The 21887-nt window shown below is 50.1% G+C and overlaps 1 non-coding gene and 2 pseudogenes across 1 annotated transcript; all 3 read right to left on the minus strand.

Moving 5' to 3' along the window:
- Window positions 1–16870: 16870 nt before the first annotated feature.
- LOC143964690 (U2 spliceosomal RNA) lies at window positions 16871–17022 on the minus strand (annotated as a pseudogene).
- A 227-nt stretch (window positions 17023–17249) lies between these two features.
- LOC143964698 (small nucleolar RNA U3) lies at window positions 17250–17468 on the minus strand. The gene has a single exon (XR_013271178.1). It is a non-coding gene; the product is annotated as a small nucleolar RNA U3 (small nucleolar RNA).
- Window positions 17469–21382: 3914 nt separating this feature from the next.
- Window positions 21383–21464, minus strand: LOC143964613 (U2 spliceosomal RNA; annotated as a pseudogene).
- Between the last annotated feature and the right edge of the window lie 423 nt (window positions 21465–21887).

The following is a 21887-nucleotide window of genomic DNA, read 5'->3' on the forward strand; positions in this document are numbered from 1 at the left end:
TTTTCCTGCACTATTCACACAACATGGACCGCAGCCTCAGGAATAAAAGTTTATCGTTTCCACTGTTGAACTGTGTCTGTGATTACTATAGCGGAGTCGAAGAAGCGGGGGCTAAACCAGCAGTACTGTAATGAGCCACCCAGCAGCTACCAAGGGAGTAGTGCGCTTCACTTTTAATATTTGTCTTTCAGTTTTCAGCAGCTTTATTTGTTTTCACTTTTACACCTTTTTTTTTTTTTTTTTGAAATAATTTTTATTCAGAAAAAAAAAGAAATAAGAACATACAGAGGCATACATGAAGGCACAATCAGTGATAAAAAGAGAAAATATAAATATCCAGGACAAGCCCTGGGGCAGAGGAAACCGTGATACACAGAAGAGTTCAGCGAACAGTAATACTATAATAGCATAAGGCAACAGGGACCAACTGGATGAATCGGGGACTGTTTTGAACCCTAAGTAGAGCAGGTGCTAATACCGGCTCCCTAGAGGAGCAAGTGCCTAGTTACACTTTATAAATCCAAGTAATTAAGAAGGAGGGGAGGGGGAGGTAGGGAAGGACAAGGGGGGGGGTAGGAGACTGGGGGGGAGAGAAGGCGGATTAGGAACAAGGATAATATCGTAAGGAGGGATTCATAAGCAATGACCACATAGGAGAAACCTGGGGAAGAAATAAGGACCAAGGCAATCTAGGCAGTGAAGTAAATCATGGAGAAATATTAGGAGTGAAGCGAGTCATTGTAGGTAAAAGAAAGTTGATCCAATGCACATTGATCAGGTAGTGACATGGTTGTGGTTATGAACAAACGCCACTTGGCGAAAAAGGCAGCTTTTTGGGAGACATGGGAGAAGTCAGCCAGAAGCCTCTCCTTGTACAGGAGAGATAAAAGGTCCTTGAGAAGTTGGGAGGCCGGAGGGCCAGGAGGCGAAAGCCAAAAACGGAGTATGAGGCGGCGGGCCAGAAGTAGACACAGTAAGATCCAGTCGACTGTAGCATGCTGGGAGTGGGGCCCTAGAATGGGTCCGGTACCTGGCAATGTAGACCATGGCAGCAGCAGGGGGTCCCAATATCCGAAGATTAGGAGCAGAGGTTCCTTGGGTAGTTTCAGTACAGTGATATCAAAGATGAATGCTATGACCTGGTCCCAGAATGTAGATATTGTCTGGCAAGACCAAAAGCGATGAGAGAGAGGTGACTTCAAACATTGACAGTGGGGGCAGGATGCCCCGTCTTGTTTGGATTTGGGAGACAAAAACGGGACGTAGGCCCTGTGGGCAATCTTGAGCTGGGTTTCCCTCCAGATTTCGTTGGGAGTGAGTCTCAGTACTTTGTTGAGACCCAGCATAATCTTGTGGACAATGTCGGGGTCTGGGAAGGCCGAGGACCAGTTTGCGATGGAGGTGGTGGAGGCCGGTGGCGTTGAGCGTTCCAGAAGGGGTTTGTAGACATCAGAGATCTTAAAACACTCGTCCCGTATCAGCTGATCCATGAAGCTGGATTGGAAACGAAGAGGCACTTCCTTGCAACTCTGGGTAATAAAGCTGACACACTGTTGGTAGTGCAGAAAGTGCGAGGCGGGTATTGAGAACAAGTCCATCACTGACTGAAAAGGAAGAGGTCTGCCAGTAGACGGGTCACAAAGGGAGGAGAAAAGGGACAGGCCCCGTGCTGACCAGGACAAAAAAAGCTTTGCATTGAAGGCCTGGAATGAAGCAAGGATTTCCTTGAATAGGCAGGTGAATGGAAATGAGGGGTGGGAGTTTAGCCAGTTTCCTAGACTCCCTCCATGCTATCGCTGTGTCTCTGAGGACAAGGTTATGTTGGTGGGGGGGGTACCGACTTCCAACGGCAATGCAGCAGGGCAGTTAAGGAGAAAGGGTGAGCCATAGCGGTTTCGAGTTCAAAATTAGAGTACCTGGACGAGTGGGTGATCCAATCTAGGCTGGTTCTAAGTAGACAAGCTAAATTATACAATCTAACATTAGGTAAACTAATACCCCCTTTGCCCCTGGGAAGGTGTAATTTTTTGTAGGCAATACGTGGTCTTTTGCCGTGCCATAAAAATTTTGAGATAGCAGAATCCAATGAAGTAACATCTTTGTGTTTGAGCAATAGTGGGAGAGTTTGCATAGGGTATAAGAGTTTGGCAAAGCTGACCATTTTCACAAGGTGGCACCTTCCCAGGAGCAAAAGAGGCAGATCCATCCAGTTGGTCAGTTCTTGGGATATCTTAGAGAGCAGGGGAGGATAATTCAGCTGGTATAATGAGGAAGGTAATTTCCCAATTTTAATTCCCAGGTATGTGATGAAGGAAGGGGCAATCGAAAATAAAGAGCCAGCAGCCCAGGACGGGGTGGAATGGGAGCCAATGGGTAGAATCTCGCTTTTGGAATAATTAATACGGAGCCCTGAGCAAAGCCTAAATTCGTCGAAAACGCCTTTAATAGTGTGAATGTCAGCTGCCGGATTGGATGTGAAGATAAGTACATCGTCGGCAAACAGAGATGTGCGGAGTTCCTTGCCTCCTATGTCTATGCCATGGAGGGGTGCCGTATGAGTTAGGTATCTAGATAGAGGTTTGAGGGCGATGTTAAAGAGTAGAGGGGATAGAGGGCAGCCCTGTCTGGTGCCTTTGTGCAGGGGAAAGCTAGGTGAGAGGAGGCCAGCCGCTACCAGATTGGCGGAAGGGGAGGAGTACATAGAGTTAATGAGGTGAGAGAAGGGGCCTGAGAAACCTAATTTGGAGAGGGTTAAGGAGAGCCAATCGAAGCTGACATTGTCAAAGGCTTTCTCAGCATCTAAAGTGATAATGGCATAAGTACCCTTGGGGTTTTGTTTGGCTGCTTCGAGAGCAAGTAGAACTTTGCGGATATTTAAAGTGGCCGTTCGACCCTTGATAAAACCCGATTGGGCCGAGTGGATTAGGTGGGGTAGGATATCAGCCAATCTCGTGGCAACGATCTTTGAGAGGATTTTCACGTCTAAATTAAGGAGGGAGATGGGCCTGTAAGAACCAGGCTGTAGTGGATCCTTTCCTTTTTTTGAGAGGAGTTTGATGACAGCTTGATTCCCTGAGGGGAGATATGGACCTCCTGTCCAGATAGCGGAATAAACGGAGAGAAGTGTGGGTGCCGCGATGCGTGTATGGTTTTTATAAAAGTCACTAGTGAAGCCGTCGGGGCCGGGCGCCTTGTGTGAGTTGAGATGGCGGATGGTGTTTTCTATTTCAGGGAGAGTGATGGGGGCATTGAGGGTCTCCAGTTGCTCCGTCGAGATGGAGGGGAGTGATAGGGTGTCTAAAAAATATCGAGCCTTTTGTTGTATGATGGGGTCTGGGGCGTATAGATTTGTGTAATACCGCAACATTGCTTCATTAATGGCTTGAGGGGAAGAGAGCGTGCGGCCCGTGTGGTCACAGAGGGAGGTGATGTATGTAGGGCGATGGCTACCTTTACATAGTCTGGAGAGAAGTTTCCCAGCTTTATTACCGTACCTGTGAAGGGTGGCATCTAAGTGAGCCTTCTTCGTGAGTTCAAGGGTGTCTGCCCAATTGTCAAAATTTGACTTGGCTGATACCCATTCATCGTGGTACTTAGGGGTACTGGTGGAGGATAGCTGCTGTTGTGCAGCATGCAGTCTGGCACTGGCCAATTTGTAGTGTTGGAGAGCGTTGCGTTATAACGATGTGGCATATAATAATGCGCCCCCTAAGATACGCTTTCCCCGCATCCCAGAATAGGTTAGGATTAGCAGAATGGGTGGCATTTGTGGACGTGTATTCTGCCCAGGCCTTGTCTAAATATGTGATGAAATCTGAGTTGTTGGCTAGGAAAGCTGGGAAGTGCCAAAGATTAGGGTGAGGAGGGAGATCCAGCCTATCTAGGGAGATTGCTACTGGGGCATGGTCTGAGATCGCAATGTCGTGTATTTCGGAATCAGAGGTTAAGGTTATGATATCGTCTGACCCAAAAAAATGATCAAGTCTCGCTAGAGATCTATGAGGGTTGGAGTAAAACGTGAACTCCTTGTCGACAGGGTGTGAAAGACGCCAGAGATCTGTCATGTGTAGGGAGTCCATGGTGGATGAAAATAGGGTAGGGTTTGATACGGCCGTGCCTGATGTCAGAATTCTTGGAGAGGATCTGTCTATCGAGGGGTGCATGACGTCGTTAAAGTCACCACCTACCAAGTGAGGCAGGCGGGTGAAGTCAAGTAGCCATGTAGAGAGTTCTTTATAAAATTGTTTAGTGGGGTTGTTAGGAGCATATACATTGGTGATGAACAGCTCTTTAGTGCCTATCCGTACCGTTGCAGTGAAAAAACGACCTTTATCATCCAAGACGGTGGATAGGATTGTGCTTGGGAGATTTTTGTGTATTAAAAGCAGGACACCAGCCTTCCGTCCCAATGATTCAGCTCCATGAACTGAGCCCACCCACATTTTTTGCATGCGCGGGAAATCGGATGCAGGTAAATGGGTTTCCTGTAGAAGGGCAATATCTGCCTTGAGGCGTTAAAGATGCCGAAGGATCTTTACCCTCTTTTGAGGAGAGCGAAGGCCTTTGATGTTCCAAGAGACTACTCTAAGAGGGGCAGTGTTTGGGGGCTTGGAAGGCTGGCATTCTGACTGAAAAGTGTATGGAAGATTAGGTGGCCTAGGTTGGAGTTAATATAGATCGGAGACGATGGGCCTTGTTCATGGATCCTAAACGGATGAAGGGGTGAACCCAAGTGAGCAAGAGGGGAGAACGGGGGGGAGGTTTGGGGGGAGTAAAAGGGGAAAACGGTGGTGAAGGAAGAATAACCAAACAAATAAACAAAAGCACATACTTCTCTTTTTTCCGCATGAGTTCACTGTGTAGGAAGGGAAGCTCCTCAAACAGAGCCCCAGGGATAAAATGGAGTGCCAGTGGGCCGTCTTGACGATGCTCAGTAAGCACGTGATTCTGGGACGAATGTCGCAGCGTGGCGGCAGGGCTGTAACGGTGGAAGAGGATATACAGTGGAGTCATGCCAGAATCTGTCACGCTGTAGTAACCACAGTAATGCATGGCATGGCAATACAATACATATACAACATCAAAGAGCATAGTGTAAAAGAAGACAAAAAGAAATAATAAAAGTAACCTGAGCAGTCCTACGTGAACTCGGGGGAAAACAACGGAGGTGAGGCAGAGGCAGGAGGCCTGCAGTGCCCAGCGTCCAATTCCTCCATGGTCGGCAGAGAAGCAGCTCCCGGAATTGGAGAGTAACGAACCTGGAATCAGGAATAATGGAGGGAGGGAGAGATAAACGTTAGGGTAACACAAGTAGCGGACAGCCGCTACTCAACACAACTTGCCCTGTGACCTGGACGGAGGAAGGAAATAGGATAAATCGTCATTAGGAGACAGGTGAAGCTTCAGCGTGGAATATTACGGTGTCGGTGAGCCGATGCTCTAAAGCGCTTTGGTAAATCCTTCCTGGGGCTCCTCTGATCCAGCGCTCGGATTGATGAGGCCGGTTTGGAGGGTGTGACTGGCAGTGTGTCCGAGCGAAGAGAACGTAGGAACGTTTCTGCTTCAGAGGGGTCCTGGAAGGAGAGTTGTTCCCCCTTAGGGGATTTGAGACGGAGCACTGCGGGGAATGCCAGGGAGAATTTAATCTGCATTTTAAACAGTTCCGAGCAGATCGGTTGAAAGGCTTTGCGTTTCTTAAACACTTCAATAGAATAGTCCGCAAAAATGAGAATCTTGACACCATCAACATGTAAGGATGGGGATTGCCGGAATGCTTGAAGAATAGCGGCTTTATCTGCATAATTGAGATACTTGGCAATGATGGGGCGAGGATTCTTGCGGTCAGCGTTGAAGGAGCCCATGCGGTGCGACCTTTCCACTGTAAAGGAACCTGAAAGTCCCATGGCCTCTGGCACGTGTTTGGAGCAGAAGTCGTTCAGTTCGGCTGTAGGGAGAGCGATTCAGGGACACCGACGAATCGCAAATTGGATCGTCTGGATCTGTTCTCCAAATCATCTAATTTTTGGATGATATATTGGACTGTTTTTTCCTGGGACTGCTCTGTGGCTTGGGACTGATAGAGATCATCTTCCACCTCAGAAACTCGGTGCTCAAGGTCATTGAGCCTGGTACTATGTTCTGTGAGCTGGGCCTTGATTTGTTTCATACCAGCCTGAATGGCTTTTTCCACCGAGGCAGTGATCATAGGAGACAGCAGGGCCGCCACCGCCTGTGCTATGCGGTTGGTATGGCCATCCTCACCGGGGGACGGCGAATTAGCATCCCCAGGCAGATTGTGAGGGGTCCCTGTGGCTTGCCCACATGAGTGGGGGGGCCAGTGAAGGCAGGGGATGTGTGAGAGGTGACCCCGCTTACCTCCATGGCCGCATCTGTAAGATCCGGAGCCGAGGCCTGTGATGCTGGAACGGAGTAGGCCGAAGCCGGGGGCTCGATTTGCGGCCGTTCGGGTGGCGCCGCCGCGGCCGCGTACGACCGGGCCCCCGTTTTTTCCACAAAACGATCCATGGTAGCGGGGATTGCGGGGGGGCGCTCGGATCCAAGATAGGGCACTGTGTCCGCTGGTATTGGCTTTACAGGCCGATTTGTGAGGCTCCGTGGCGGGAGCTAGGCTGAGACGCAGCTAGCTCATGCGGCGCCGGAACCGGAAGTCACTTTTACACCTTTATTGTCCCATCATCAGTCACCCCTCATTAGGGATGAGCTCAGGCGTGTTCGCATACGCCACGTGCAGAGCCCGCCGGGAAGTCGGCGCAGCGCTGCACTAATCACAAGCGGTGAGACATTTCCCGATCTCTGCAGCCGGCATTTGGACAATGTCTTACTTCCTGTGATTAGCGCAGACGCTGCGCCGACTTCCTAGCGGGCTCTGCACGTGGAGCATGCAAACTCGCCCTAGCTCATCCTTACTCCACATCATGCCCTTTCACTTCACTAATCACATCACTACACCCCATCCCCCACCCAACATTTTTTCCCTACTAGTTAATCCCTCTTATAACCAATCCAACCAACGAATAAACTATGCCATGTTATGTATAACTTAATTTTTCTATAATATGAATCCATCAATGACCAAGTAACAACCAGCCTACAACCGCCAAGCACTTCTTTACACTCCCCCAACATTATCTAATCACAAAAAGTTTTTGCATATCCATCTTCAGGCGTTTTACCCCCCATCCTCCTCTCTGAGTCCAACAATGTGGCCCCCTGTAAGCTCGTGGTATGCGCCCACCTGGAGGACACAGAGGGGGGGGGGACATGTGGTGGCGGTGGGATCTCTGGACAACTACAATCCTGCAATGATGGTTTGTGCGATACATCCTCATGTGTTCATCCACCCATTGGTAACTATACCTCTATGTGTATGGAGATAGAACTTTGCTCAATTTGAAATGCTATACCGATACATTTTTTATACTGTCCAAAGTCTGTAATTAGATATTTTGCCATTTTCCTAGAATATAAATCCCCCTGAAGAGATCGGAAATCGCAAGGGTCGAAATGCATTGGAGTTTTTCACGTGGATACATATGTTATAAATACAACTGGCAAACCATGCTTGTACATAGCGTGTTTTTTGCTATGAGTGATGTTCTATGTCTGTTTTTGTGTTTTTGTGTTGCACCACCTATATGAATCATTTGTAGCGCCGGCTCCTCAAGTGTTTTTCAAATTTAAGGTTACACCTGAACTACAGTTTGGTTTGGGTACAATTGTCTAAATTTGGACTTCAGCATCAGTCTGACTGGACTATGAGATGTTCAGCCTGACCACAGGGGGCACTATCTCTTCTGGCAGGTATGGAACTATGGTCTGGTTGGGTGCTTAAGTTACTCTCTCTCTGAACCCGCCCAGTGGGAGTGGCGCTCTTGCTGTGCTTTCTGGGGGAGGGTATTTAAGATGCGGACGTCACGTGGTTCGGGGTTTCTGGTCCAGAAAGATGTACTGACTTCATGGTCCTGGTCCTCCTGACAAGCCCCCAGGAAGGCTATGGCCTGGGATGCGGATCCACCCGATCTTGTTGTCTCAGGGCTGGCTAGCCCGAGGCAAGGAAACTAAAGGAGGATTCTGAGGTGGTTATTATATCAATTGGGTCTCTGCATCAGTCTGACTGGACTGTGAGATGTTCGGCCTGGCCACGGGGGGCACTGTCTCTTCTGGCAGGCATGGAACTGTGGTCTGGTCAGGTGCTTAAGTTACTCTCTCTCGGAACCCACCAAGTGGGAGCTCTTGCTGTGCTTTCTGGGAGAGGGTAATTAAGATGCGGATGTCACGTGGTTTGGGGTTCCGGTCCAGTATGATGTGCTGACTACATGGTCCTGGTCCTCCTGACCAGCCCCCAGGAAGGCTATGGCCTGGGGTGTGGATCCAACCGACTTTAATGTTTTGGGGCTGGCTAGCCCAAGGCAAGGAAACTAAAGGAGGATTCTGAGGTGGATGGGTGCCGTCTCTGGTTTGGGAGAGACCCAGTGTACTTCAAGCATTCCAAGGAAGGACTCTTCCGAAGAACACCACATACGGGTTGGTTTTCTTAGCAAGAGCCTGGAAGGGCTGAAGTAACCCGAGAGAATCCGGTCTTGTGGATATCGCCAAGCAGGCTGAAAGATCCAGGTATCCTACAAGTGTTCTAAAGCTTAGTTTCCCCTATGGGTTTTACAACAATGTCTGTGGCAGAGACATTATCTTGTACATTTCTACAACAACGTCTGTGGCAGAGACTTGTTCCTGATTTAAGCACCTTGTTGGCTGCTAGACCTTGTGAGAGAGGGACTGTCCAACTTGAGTGAACATCCAGTTGTGAATGGCTATTCTCTGTATGCAGTCAAAGTAAGCAAGTTCTTTAACCACTTGCTTACTGGGCACTTAAACCCCCCTCAGTCCCAGACCAATTTTCAGCTTTCAGCGCTGATGCACTTTGAGTGACAATTACGCGGTCATACAACACTGTACCCAAATGAAATTTTTATCATTTTTTTCCCACAAATAGAGCTTTCTTTTGGTGGTATTTAGTTACAGCTCGGAGTTTTATTTTTTGCTAAACAAACAAAAAAAGATGCAAAAAAAAAAAAAAAAAAAAAATCATGTTTTAATAGTTTGTTATAAAATTTTGCAAACGGGTCATTTTTCTCCTTCATTGAAGTGCGCTGATTAGGCGGCACTGATAGGCTGCATTGGTGGGCACTGATGGGCTGCATTGGTGGGCACTGATGGGCTGCATTGGTGGGCACTGATAGGCTGCACTGGTGGGCACTGATAGGCATAGTTAAGGCGGCACTAATAAGCACAGATAAGGCGGCACCGATGGGCACAGATAAGGCGGCACTGATGGGCAAAGATGGGCACAGATAAGATGGCACGGATGGGTGGCACGGATAAGTGGCACGGATGGGTGGCACGGATGGGCACTGATAGGTACCACAGATAGATGGGACTGATGGGCACTGATAGGTGGCACTGATAGGTGGCTCTGATAGGTGGCACTGCTGGGCACTGATGGGCGGCACTGCTGGGCACTGATGGGCGGCACTGGGGTGCAGCACCTTTGAGGCAGATTTTGGGTGGCACTGTGGGTGGCACTGCTGGGTGGCACTGTGGGTGGCACTGTGGGCACTGCTGGGTGGCACTGTGGGCACTGTTGGGTGGCACTGTGGGCACTATGGGCACTGCTGGGTGGCACTGACAGGGGGGCACTTACTTTATTTCAGGATGGCACTGCGGGTGGCAGGTGGGCACTGGCAGGGGGCAGGTGTCCGTTTAAATTGCTGGCCGTGATCGGGACTGATGTCCCGAACACGGCCGCCGGCGATCGGCTTTTTTTTTTTCTCCTCGCGCTGTCAGCGCGAGGAGGAATACTAGCCGATTACCGGCTCCGTTTTATCACATGATCAGCTGTCATTGGCTGACAGCTGATCACGTGATAAGGGGTCGGGATCGACCCCTTACACGGATCGGTGATCAGGCGAGTCTCACGGACTCGCCGATCACAGAGCGCGCCGCGCGCGCCCCTCAGGGGGCGCGCAGGCCGCTCGTAACCGGGACTATGTCAATAGACGTAGTCCCGGAAATGTGGGTCCGCGCTATTGCCGTCATTTTGCAATAGCGCGGATCCCAAGTGGTTAATATTGATTTTGACACTAATGCCGCGTACACCCGATTGGATTATACGGCGCACTTAGTCCGGCAGACAAACCGCCGGACTTTGAAGTGGAGTTCCTCCGGACTTTCCGAACAAGCGGACCTGCCCACACACGACCGGACTTTTCCAGCAGAGAAACCGCCGGACTATGGCGGGAGTCCTTCGGCCTTTTAAAATGAACAGACTTGCCCACACACGGAGAAAAGTCCGTTCATTTTAAACGCGGCTCCAGGTAGACGGGACTACCAAAGGAAGTCAATGTCGCCGCCTCCATCGGCGAGATTGACATCTCGCTGGCCCCGTCACCTGGTATGGACTTAAAGGGGAAGCCCTATGCCGAAAAAATGGTGTGGGGCTCCCCCCAGAGTCCATATCAGACCCTTATCCGAGCACGCAGCCCGGCAGGTCAGAAAACAGGGTGAGGACGAGCAAGCGCCGCACCCCTCCTGAGCCATACCATGCCGCGTGCCCTCAACATGGGGGGATGTTCTGGGAAGGGAGGGCCCTGCGGCCCCCACCCCAAAGCACCTTGTCCCCATGTTGATGAGGACAAGGGCCTCTTCCCGACAACCCTGGCCGTTGGTTGTCGGGGTCTGCGGGCGGGGGGCTTATCGGAATCTGGGAATCTCTATGTGAATGAGTATTGGGGTACCATGTACCCCTACCCATTCACCTGGTGAAAAAAAGTGTAAAGAAAAAACACAACACATGTTTTTTAAATAATTTATTGCACAGCTCCGGTGGTCTTCCGTCTTGGGGGGTCTTCTCGCCGGACTCCTCCGCTATCTTCTGCTATCTTTTACTAGCGGAGGAGCCTGGCTTTCTTCTTCGTCGTCACCTCTGTCCGGGGGTCCTCTTCCGACTTCTGGGGTCTTGTCCCCCTCTTCGGTACTTCTTGCCGGGCCTTCGCTTTCTTCTTCCAGCTTTTACTAGCGGTGGCCCGGTCTTCTGTCGCCGTCTTCTCTTCTTCCTTATTAAAGGGGGTTCTCGGTTTCCGATAAGCCCCCCGCCCGCAGACCCCGACAACCAACGGCCAGGGCTGTCGGGAAGAGGCCCTTGTCCTCATCAACATGGGGACAAGGTGCTTTGGGGTGGGGGGGGCCCCTTCCTCAAAGCACCCCCTTCATGTTGAGGGCACTCGGCCTGGTACGGCTCAGGAGGGGGGGGGGGGGGGCGCTCGTTCGTCCCCACTCCCTTTCCTGACTGGCCGGGCTGTGTGCTTGGATAAGGGTCTGATTTTTGATTGAAAATGTATACTTTATTTTGCAAGAAAATATACAAAAAACAAAATACTTTTAACAGGGTACATTCCACACTGTACTGCGACGCAGCGCATAAAATACACTACATAACAATACAGTTCCAAACATACAAATAAATTACATTCATCCTGCGGTATGATGCCTGATGTGTTGTGCAGAGTAATAATACCCCGAAACATCACATCATGCATGACGCCGCATTACCCTGAAAGCATTACCAAAAACCATTACTAAATACATATCACGTCATACAGTCTTAGTTAAAGTCAAAATCTAAATGGCATTTCAATGAGCAACAGGTGTGATGGGGGGGGTTGGAGAAGGTGGGGAGGGGAGGGAGAAAGAGTTCACAGGCCCGAAGCTTTATTGAACTGCCAAAAAGGGTACATAGTGGTGGGGGAGGGGGGGGCAGGGGAAATCTTCAGACCTCCTCTTCCTCCATGTTGTCCATCAGGTGATAGTCTCTGAGCAGACTGTGAATCAGTCTGCGGCAGTCCTGGATGGACATCCTCTCCCTCTGGTGGATGAGGCGCTTTCTGGCACACCAAACAGCGTCCTTAAAGCAACACAGCACCCGCCAGGCACTATCAATGTCCTCCTGTGAGTGAGTTCCACAAAAGAGTCCGTTCAGCACACCAAAGTGTGTAATGGCAGTCTGTGGAACAAAGTCTTTGAGGTCAGGTTCCAGAGCCCTCAACAGGCCCTGTGCAAAGGGACACTCCCAGAAAACATGCAGAGCAGTTTCCTCCTGGATGATGCAAAAGGGGCAGTGTCTGTATCTGCACAGGTTTCTGGCATGCATGAATGTCCTGAGTGGCAATCCCCCTTGGACTGCCATCCATGCCAGATCTTTGTGCCTGTTGGTAAGTCTCTTTGAAGAAACGTTCCTCCAGACCACTTTGCAAGTGGCTGAAGGGAGGCCTGGAACAGTCTCAACAATGTCCGATGCTCTGATCAACTTGTGGATAGTTTTTGGCTTCCACAAGTCGGGCTTCACTCCATGTAGCCCCTGCTCCTTAATAAACTTGAAAGTGTCCAAGTAATACCAAGGAGTGTCCCAGTTGTAAGGGATGGAGCTGTCCCATTTGTCCCATCCAAGGGACCTCCAGAGAGGCAGGAGGAAAAAACGGGACATGGAGTTACCGCCCGAGTCTACAGTTCTGTCCACCAAAGTTCTGCGGATGCAGTTACAGGCAAAGAAGACCCTCAGTAGGGTGACGATGTCGGGCACGCCCTTACCGCCCTTGAGGGGTTCCTTGAACATAACCGCTCGCTTTACTCTGTCCATTTTGGAGCTCCAGATGAAGTGAAACACTGCCCTGGTGATGGCCTTGCAGGTGTTAACCCGAGGGGGCCAGGCCCGGGCGAGGTACTGCAAAACAGGGAGAATCTCGCTGCGGAGTACCAGTGTTTTACCTTCGATGGTGAGTTCTCGGAGGCTCCAAAGTCCAAACTTCTGTCGCATCTTTGCCAGTCGTTCTTCCCAGGACTTCAGGGCTGCGCCCTCTGCTCCAAACCAGACCCCAAGGATTTTGATGAAGTCTGCTTTGACGCTGAAGGGCATGGGTGCAGAAGAAGGCAGGAACCACTTTCCGAAGAGCATGACTTCCGACTTCCCGCAGTTGACCTTTGCCCCTGAAGCTTGGCCGAAGTCCTCACACGTCTGGGTGAGTGTGTCGATGGAGCGCCGGTCGGCACAGAACACCGTCACATCATCCATGTAGAGCGAGCACTTGACCTCCCGTCTGTCCGGTCCTGGTGCGGTGATCCCTCTGATCTCTGGGTTCCGTCTGATGCTTCGGGCGAAGAGCTCTATACAACAGACAAAAAGCAGAGGTGAGAGAGGGCAGCCTTGTCTGACCCCAGACAACACTGGAAAGGGGTCAGTTTTCCAACCGTTCACCAACACCACACTACAAATTTCATTGTACATTACATTTACATATGAACAGAACATTTCCCCAAGACCAAACCTGCGCAGAGCGCTGCACATAAACTCGTGGGAGACACGGTCAAAGGCCTTTCCTGGTCAAGGCTGACCAGGGCCGCGTGCACACGGCGGCCATGAATGTACTGGACCGTGTCCCGGACAAGCGCAATCCTGCGACCAGGAATGCCACAAGTCTGATCCGGGTGGATGATCTGTCCGATGACAGATCTTAGCCTGTTGGCCAAAACCTTGGCGAGGATTTTGTAGTCCACGTTCAGAAGAGAGATCGGACGCCAGTTTTTCAGGTCCGATCTCTCCCCCTTGCGCTTATACAAAATCATGATCATGCCCTCCCTTAGGGTCGGAGGCATTCTGCCCTCCACCACCATCTCCTCGTACAGCTCGAGCAGGTCCGGGCCTACGAGATCCCACAGCGTTACATAAAGTTCAACTGGGAGACCATCGCAGCCCGGGGTCCTGCCCCGCCTAAAGGATTTAGCGGCAGAGTGCAGCTCCTCCAACACCAAGGGGGCGTTGATGTCCGACGAACCTGCAGGATCAATTTGGTTAGAGATACCTGACAGGAACCTGTCGGCTGCCTGTGCATCTGTTGTTTTCGGGGAGTAGAGGTTGGTGTAGTAGTCGCTGACCACTTGCATCACAGCCTCCTTTCCCTTCTGGAGTGTTCCGGTCTCGTCACGCAGCTCAGACAAGGGTGTGTGTCCTGAGTGGAGTTTCCACGGAAGACGATGTGCCTGGATTCTTCCTCAAAGTGCCCTTTCAGGCTCTTCTTGGTGTCCTCCAGGTCCTGCCTAACGTCCCAGCCACAGTGGTGAAGGTCCTGCAGGGACTGCAACTGATGTTGCAGTCTCCTGAGTTCCCTCTTCCTGGCACACACTTGCTGTCGTCCCCTTGCCTGAAAGAAGCTGCGCAGCTTGACCTTCACAAACTCCCACCAGTCACTTACCCTTCCGAAGAATCGCTTTTCCTCCGTCCAGGTGGCATAGGCCTCCCGGAGTTCCCCCATCAGTTCCTCATTTTCCAGCAGGGTACTATTCAGCTTCCAGGAGCCTGGTCCGCGGGCAAAGCCCTCGCCCAGGTCACCCCGAAAGTGAATAGCCCTGTGGTCAGAGAAAAAGCAGGGGATCATGGAGAAATCGCGATGCTTGACTGCTCTTGAAGTGAGCACGAAGTCGATCCTGGAACACACTGATCCATCGGGGCGGCACCATGAGTAGTTCACGGTACCTTTCCCTATGGATCCCACGGCGTCCTGCAGGGAAGCCTCCGAGATCATCTCCTTGAGCAGCCTGGATGTAGCATCAAGTTTTGCGTACATGCTGGAGCTGCGCCCATCCTCCTCTATCGGACAGTTAAAATCACCGCCGATTACTACTGCCCTGGTGGTGACGAGTTGGGTCCGCAGGGTCTGGAAAAGTTCCAGCCGCTCATTCTTATCTGGGGGGGGGCGTACACGTTGATGAGCCTAATTGGCTCTCCCACCCACGAGCCGTCTATGACCAGAAGACGGCCACAGACTAGCTCATGGATGGAGTCAACCGCGAAGCGCCCACCCCTGACAAGAATGGCTACACCTGCAGACTTACAATCGCCACCCCCGGACCAGTAGGAGGGACCGAGGGTCCACTGGGAGGTCAGATGGGTGTACCTCCTCAGAGGAGGGAGTGCGCACTCCTGGAGCATGTAGACATCACTCTGCTGAGTGGCGAGGAATGTCAGTGCCGCTTGCCTTCTAGATGTATCCTTGATACTCCTCACATTAATGGAAAAGATTGAGATCTCTGCCATAATGAAAAAGGGGTATGAGGTCTAGTCGGCAAGGGACCGAACTTACCTCCCCGGAGGGGGGTCTTCCGCTGCCTCTTCTGCTTGTCCTGTGTTCTCGGACAGGCCGAGCTCCTCCAGGACAGCATCCATCATTGTCTTGGTGATGACGACGTGGAGGTCGGAGGGGAGGTCAGGCTCAGGGATGGCCTTGACCTCCACCTCCCCCCCACGTCCTCATCTTCCTCCCCCGCTGACTCGAGGTCCTCCAGTAATGGCTCTGGTACCTCGCTTTCGCGCTGGTTGCCAGTGGGCCTTTTAGTGGAGGAAGCGGGTTCCTCTGCTGTTGGACTCCTAGGCTTCCGTTTCCGGCTTCCTGAGAGTCCACTGGTGGGGGTGGAAGGGAGGGTGGGGAAGTCCTCCAGGGAGGACAGGTCCGGGGTGGGTGGGGTCACCTTCAGCACAGAGGAGGTGGGTGGGGGTGTGCTGGAGGCAGGGGCTGGGGCAGGGGTCTGGGCTGGGGCCTGGACAGGGGTGGGGGTAGGGGTGGGGGTGGACTTACCAGTCTTTGTCCGTGGTTCTTTTTCCGGCTGCTTCTTCCCGGTGCTGGAGGATGGTTTGCCCTGGATCAGGACGCCAGCATAGGACCGGGACCGCTGGGGGCTGTGTTTAAACACGTGCTCAGCTGCTCCGCAGAGGTTGCAGGCTTTGGACCTCGGACAATCCTTGGTCTCGTGGCCTGCAACCCTACAGAACCTGCAAGTAGGTTCTTTGCAGTCCTTTCCCATGTGTCCGGTGTTGCTACACCTGTTGCAGGTGAAGGGTATACCGGGGTAGAAAAGGATGCCTGCGGAGTTGCCCAGGGAGAAGCACGGCTGCAGGTGCAGGATGTCCCCCGAAGGGTCCTTCCTGAACTTGCAGAGTACTGACCACTTACCTATCCAGAAGCCGTTGGCATCGAGGATTCGGACGGGGTCCTTCACCACGGTGCAGAACCTCTGGAGGTAAGTGGCTATATCCTTACCTGAGGTATGGGGGTTCCTCATGCCCACCGTCACCCACTTCTCGTCCCGTGTTATGGGGCAGTTCGCAGCGAACTTACGGAAGGGGGATTCAGGACCACTCGCCTTGACCATATCCCAGTATCTTCTGCAGGCCTGGAAAGACACAAAAGTTATAAAAAATATACCTCTTGTGAAGGCCTGCACCGAAAGCGTTTCCGCTTTGCTGAACCCCTGCTCCAGGATCATCTTCTTGCCGAAGATCTCCGGGGTCATATCGGGGACTCTTCCGTCCACCTCCTTCAGCTGCAGCACGACCGTCTGCTTCATCCAGGACTCCAAGGTAGGGAGCCCGTCTGCAGGGAGGGAAGGCTTGGCTGGTCCCAGCTGGCTGGTGCTGGCCGGGGTAGAGGTGGGGGTTGAGGCAGCAACATCCTCGGGGACCTCGGTGGAAGTGGCTGGAGCGGGATTCTTCTTGCTTCTGCTGGTCTTTCTCTCGCTCTTCCCCATCGTCTTGGAGAGAGAGAAATCGCTTCAGGTGTTCTTTCGGCGGCTTCCTTCTGGATTCCTCGACGTCTTCGCTCTGAAGCCTTTATAAAGGCTCTTGCATCTACTGCCCGAAGGTAGTAATGCGGAGGAGGGGGGGGGGAGGGAAGACCGCAATCTCGTTCCTTGTGGGGGCTAAGCCTCTGGCCCAATAGCAGCAAGTAGGTGAAGCTGAATTTAATCAACGATCCTACAAGGCCGAGCAGAGGGTACCCCACAAGGACCTAATGGCTTGGATAGATACAAGTGGTTCTCAACGTCCTAGCTGTGAAGCAGAGACACCCCTAAGGGCTATAGTCGATACTACACTTGATCTTAGCCAAAAGGCCGAGAAGCGATCTGTTTGTAATTTTCAACTGGTACATTTTTAAAGTGTAGCTCCAGTCAAAAAAACTATTTTTTTTTTTATTTAGAAACAATCTTTTCTGCTTTTAATAAAATACTGTAGGCAGCAACCAGGGAAGAGACAACCAAAGGCACAGACTTCATATTTATATGCTTCAAGACATCTACTGAGGCCATTTATTTGTGTACAACTTGCTCTATTCTTTAGACCAAATAAAACAATCACTCAGCTTGTGTTTCTTTCCTCTTTGCCTTTAAAATAAAAGCAGAGAACGGTCATCAACAACTAACAGCAGCTACCATTAGAAGCAGCACTGTAAGCCCACTTCGCGCTCAGAAAGAAACACTAACGCTCTTCATCGTGATTGGTGAGTTTGTACACTTTAGAGCACATTTCGACAGTCAAAAACTATAGAAATGATCCCTGAAAGTATAGTCTTAACTAGATAATGTGTTGTTTAACGGGCACATGTTACGAACACCCATTACAAGTTGTAGTCACCTTTATTATGCGCAATAAAAAAACATACAAATTACTCAACAAAGTTACCAATATCATTCCCAAACACTAAACTGTTTTCTAAATTGTGTTATGTGTGTTTCTAATTACATAGCCTGTGTCTTTCTATGTATTACCTTATACTCTGAATTCAAGTATCTAGCTTACAAGTCCTTCAGTCACAACATTTGCATATCCGGCATCTCTTAACCAATTAAAGTTTATCCCGCCCCCTGTAGCTCTTACTAATGAAGTCAGGAGAAACTTAAAGAGGAAGTAAACCCTGATGGGTTTACTTCCTCTTTTTTTCCCTGCAAAGGTAAAGCATAATGGACTACTATGCATCGCATAGTAGCTCATTATGTGTCACTTACCTGACACAGGAGCCAGCGAAGTCGCCGCTGTCACCTGTAGTCCGCCGCATCCATCTTGGTTGTGGCGTCTCTCGCAGCTCCGACAAATGACAGCGGAGAAGCCGCGATGACGTCACTCCCGCGCATGCGCACGGGAGTCGCGTCTCGGAGCTCCGACGCTGCCATTCGGCGGAGCCGCGATGACGTCACTCCCGCGCATGCGCACGGGAGTCGACAAATTAGGCAAATCCATTCTTGGACTTGCCGCATTTAGTGCGCCTGCGCGCCGCTGTCTACGGCGCATGCGCCGTAGACAGCGGTGCCCATTTTCGGGCAAATATCTCCTAAACCATATAGGTTTAGGAGATATTACTTGGACCTACAGGTAAGCCTTAATCTAGGCTTACCTGTAGGTCAAAGTTGTTTGGAAGGGTTTACTTCCATTTTAACTCCTGATCAACCTTAACAGATCAACAGTTCTCTCTGTACTCCTAGTGTTGTTTCAAATTTCCTTTTTATTATTCTTTTTCAAAGTTAACCATAATACATACTGGTTCATTTACAACAACATACATAAAACCCTCTCAATATATAACACATTTACTAACATACCTTTTTTGAAAGCCAGTGGCGTGCAAAACACACTCCAAAAAACTTCACCCGGTGCATAAAAATTGTGCACACACATAAAGAGTGACACAAAAAAGTGCAGACGGGTGCACAAGTCCTCTAAAATCAGAGGACCTTGTCCTGAATCCCCCGGGGCGTTAGGCTCCTGACAGGGACAAGGACACTTAAAACTTGGTCTTCCTGGCCAAAACCAGTCAGACCCCGTTCTTCGGAAGGTCTGCCGAAACAGACCCACCCAAATACTAGGTAGGGCTCCCCCGAAGGAAGACCCCAAACCCTAAGGCAGAGGGTGAACTAAGCCAGAAGGCCATGTCCACCCCCACACCAGACTTTCAGGACAGGCCCTAGAACCTGTGACCCTACTCATCACAGCAAACGTGCAAAGTGACAAAACAAGACACACTGAAAATAAATAAAAAGTGGGGAAGGGATAGTGGAGAGGAGAGTGAAAAGGTGGTCGTTGTGTGAAACAACGACCAGGCCCTCCGGCCGGGAATAAAAAATTCCTCTGGTCCCAGCCAAAAGGCCCAGCCCAAGAGGCAGGTGCTTAAAAAAAAAAGCGTGTCATGGTGCAGTGACCGTGGTGCCCAAAATCAAAGTGACCCTCACTCACAGTGATTGTTAGGCACCCCTGGACTGCCACTCCAGGGGCACATACTCCACACATTTACTAACATACCACCATACACACAGAGAAGAGAGGAAAAAAAAAAAAAAAGCCCTCACTTATTATCTTTCTAAAGGCCCGTACACACGGTCAGACTTTTTGACAACAAACATGCAAATTAGCTGTTTTGGAGCAACATCCGACCGCGTGTACGCTCCATCGGACAAACTTTTTCTGTTTTCATCGGACTTTTGTTGGCTGTGCGAATGGACAAACTTTCTGGCAACAAAAGTCCGATGGAGCAAAGTCCGACCGTGTGTACGCAAAAGCATCGGACTTTTGTACAAGGTACAAACACGCATGCTCAGAACCAATGCAAACGATCGAACTACAATACAGAAGTTGACCAAAGGTGGCGCTGGAGTCATTGAACGTCCCTCTTTTGAAGTGGCGTCAGTACGTTGTGATGTCACTACGTTCGTGTTTGTTGTCAAAAAGTCCGACCGTGTGTATGCAATACAAACTTGTGGACCACGCCCTTTGTACAAAAGTCCACGGGAAAGTTTGTACAAAGTCCGATCGTGTGTATGGGGCTTTACCTTACCCCCTTCCTTACCTATGTCCCCTCCCCTCTAATATCCCTATTGCCCTTTTCTAATCCTCTCTCTCTCCCTCCCTCTCCCCCTCCCTTACATTATAAATATTCCTTCATTCCATTAGAGAACCTAAACTCTTCCCATTGTTTCCATACAATTGGTAGTTGATTATTTGTATATCCTTCTTCTCTTATTTGTTTTTCCATGAAGCATATTTCGTTCATTTCACATATCCATTCCCCTATTGTTGGGCTCGCTGTTTCTTTCCATTTACGTGCTATTATTGTTCTAGCTGCTGTTGTCATATGTTGTATTATCCCCTTTTTCATCCTGTCCACTGTATCTAACGTAAGGGAGAATAATGCTACCTTCACATCTGGAGCCAGTTTTTTTCCAGTCACTTTTTGGTATATCTCAAAAACCCTTAACCAAAATTTTTTTACTTTCTTACAACTGAACCAAATGTGCTCCATTGTCCCTTTTTCTATCCCACACCTCCAACATTTATCTGTGTTATCTTTATTAATCTTTTTTAATGCCACTGGACTCCGATACCACCTCATTGTTACTTTATAATTTTGTTCTTGATGTTTTTTTTTTTTTTTAAAAAGCCCATGGCGTGCAAACACACCCAAAAAACTTCCACCCGGTGCATAAAAAAAGTGCACACACATAAAGAGTGAAACACTAAAAAGTGCAGACGGGTGTCTGATGTCTTCCAAAAGAAGGACCATACCCTGATCCCCCGGGGCGTTAGGCTCCAGACAGGGACTGAGGTACCAGACTCAACAAGTGGTCCCCGGATGAAACCGGAATCCCTCCTTTCCCCGGGAGGACTGCCGAAACAGAACCTCCTAGGTACTTGGTACTGTGGGGGCTTCCCCAAAGGTAGGCCCCCCCCCTCATGGAGATTGGACCAAGCCAGAAGGCCTATGTCCGCTCTCCCACAAGACGTTCAGGATTGGTTCGAGGACCGACACCCTACTAATCAAACGTGAAGTGACAAACAGTGACAAACACACACAAATAAAATAAATAAAAAGTGAGGAAGGGATAGTGAAGAGGAGAGTGAAAAGTGGCCATTGTGCAATACAATGGCTGGCCCTCCGGCCAGGAATCAAAAATTCCTCTGGTCCTAGCCAAAAGGCCGGGCCCTAGAGGCAGGTGTAAAAAAAGCGTGTAATGGTGACGTGACCTAGGTGCCTAAATCAAAGTGCTGACGCACAGTGAAAGAAGGCACCCCTGGACTGCCACTCCAGGGGCACATCACCATGGGCTTTCCAACAAAAGCATCCCCGACAGCCCAGCCCAGACCACGACAGCCCCCACCACAGCCAGAAAGGCATGGAGATCAGCGAGCTTAGTGAGACCCTTTGCCATCAGGTCAAACCCTCACTCCCGTCACTCCTACCTAATTATATTCGAAAGGTACCGGCCGCTCCTCTGCTGGAACAGAAGAGCTAAGCGTTCCCTCCCGAAAAACTGACTGGGGCAAAAGCTGCCACAATCCAAGCCGGTCTGCCAGGGTCCCCTCCCCTGGCGCCGACCAGTGGTTCTCCGCCCTCATCAGGAGGCTTCCCGAACCGGCTACAAACCAGTCCGGGTCACCTTTACACCAACAGGCTTTGCATAGCAACCGCCACCCCTACTCCACCTCGCCGTAGAGCAGGGACGGTAAACAAGCGCCACCTATTGGCAACTGATAAGAACAGATACTACACTTGATCTTAGCCAAAAGGCAGAGAAGCGATGTTTCCATACAATTGGTAGTCGATTATTTATATATCCTTCTTCTCTTATTTGTTTTTCCATAAAGCATATTTCGTTCATTTCACATATCCATTCCCCTATTGTTGGGCTCGCTGTTTCTTTCCATTTACGTGCTATTATTGTTCTAGCTGCTGTTGTCATATGTTGTATTATCCCCTTTTTCATCCTGTCCACTGTATCTAACGTAAGGGAGAATAATGCCATCTTCACATCTGGAGCCAGTTTTTTTCCAGTCACTTTTTAGTATATCTCAAAAACCCTTAACCAAAAATTTTTTACTTTCTTTTTTTTAAGGGTCTGATTTTTTTTCTATTGAAAAAGCCCATGGCGTGCAAACACACCCAAAAAACTTCCACCCGGTGCATAAAAAAAGTGCACACACATAAAGAGTGACACACTAAAAA

Source organism: Lithobates pipiens, unplaced genomic scaffold (assembly GCF_037356315.1).
Source record: "Lithobates pipiens isolate NorthernLeopardFrog02 unplaced genomic scaffold, aLitPip1_a1.2 Scaffold_8, whole genome shotgun sequence".
Classification (NCBI taxonomy): Eukaryota; Metazoa; Chordata; class Amphibia; order Anura; family Ranidae; genus Lithobates; species Lithobates pipiens.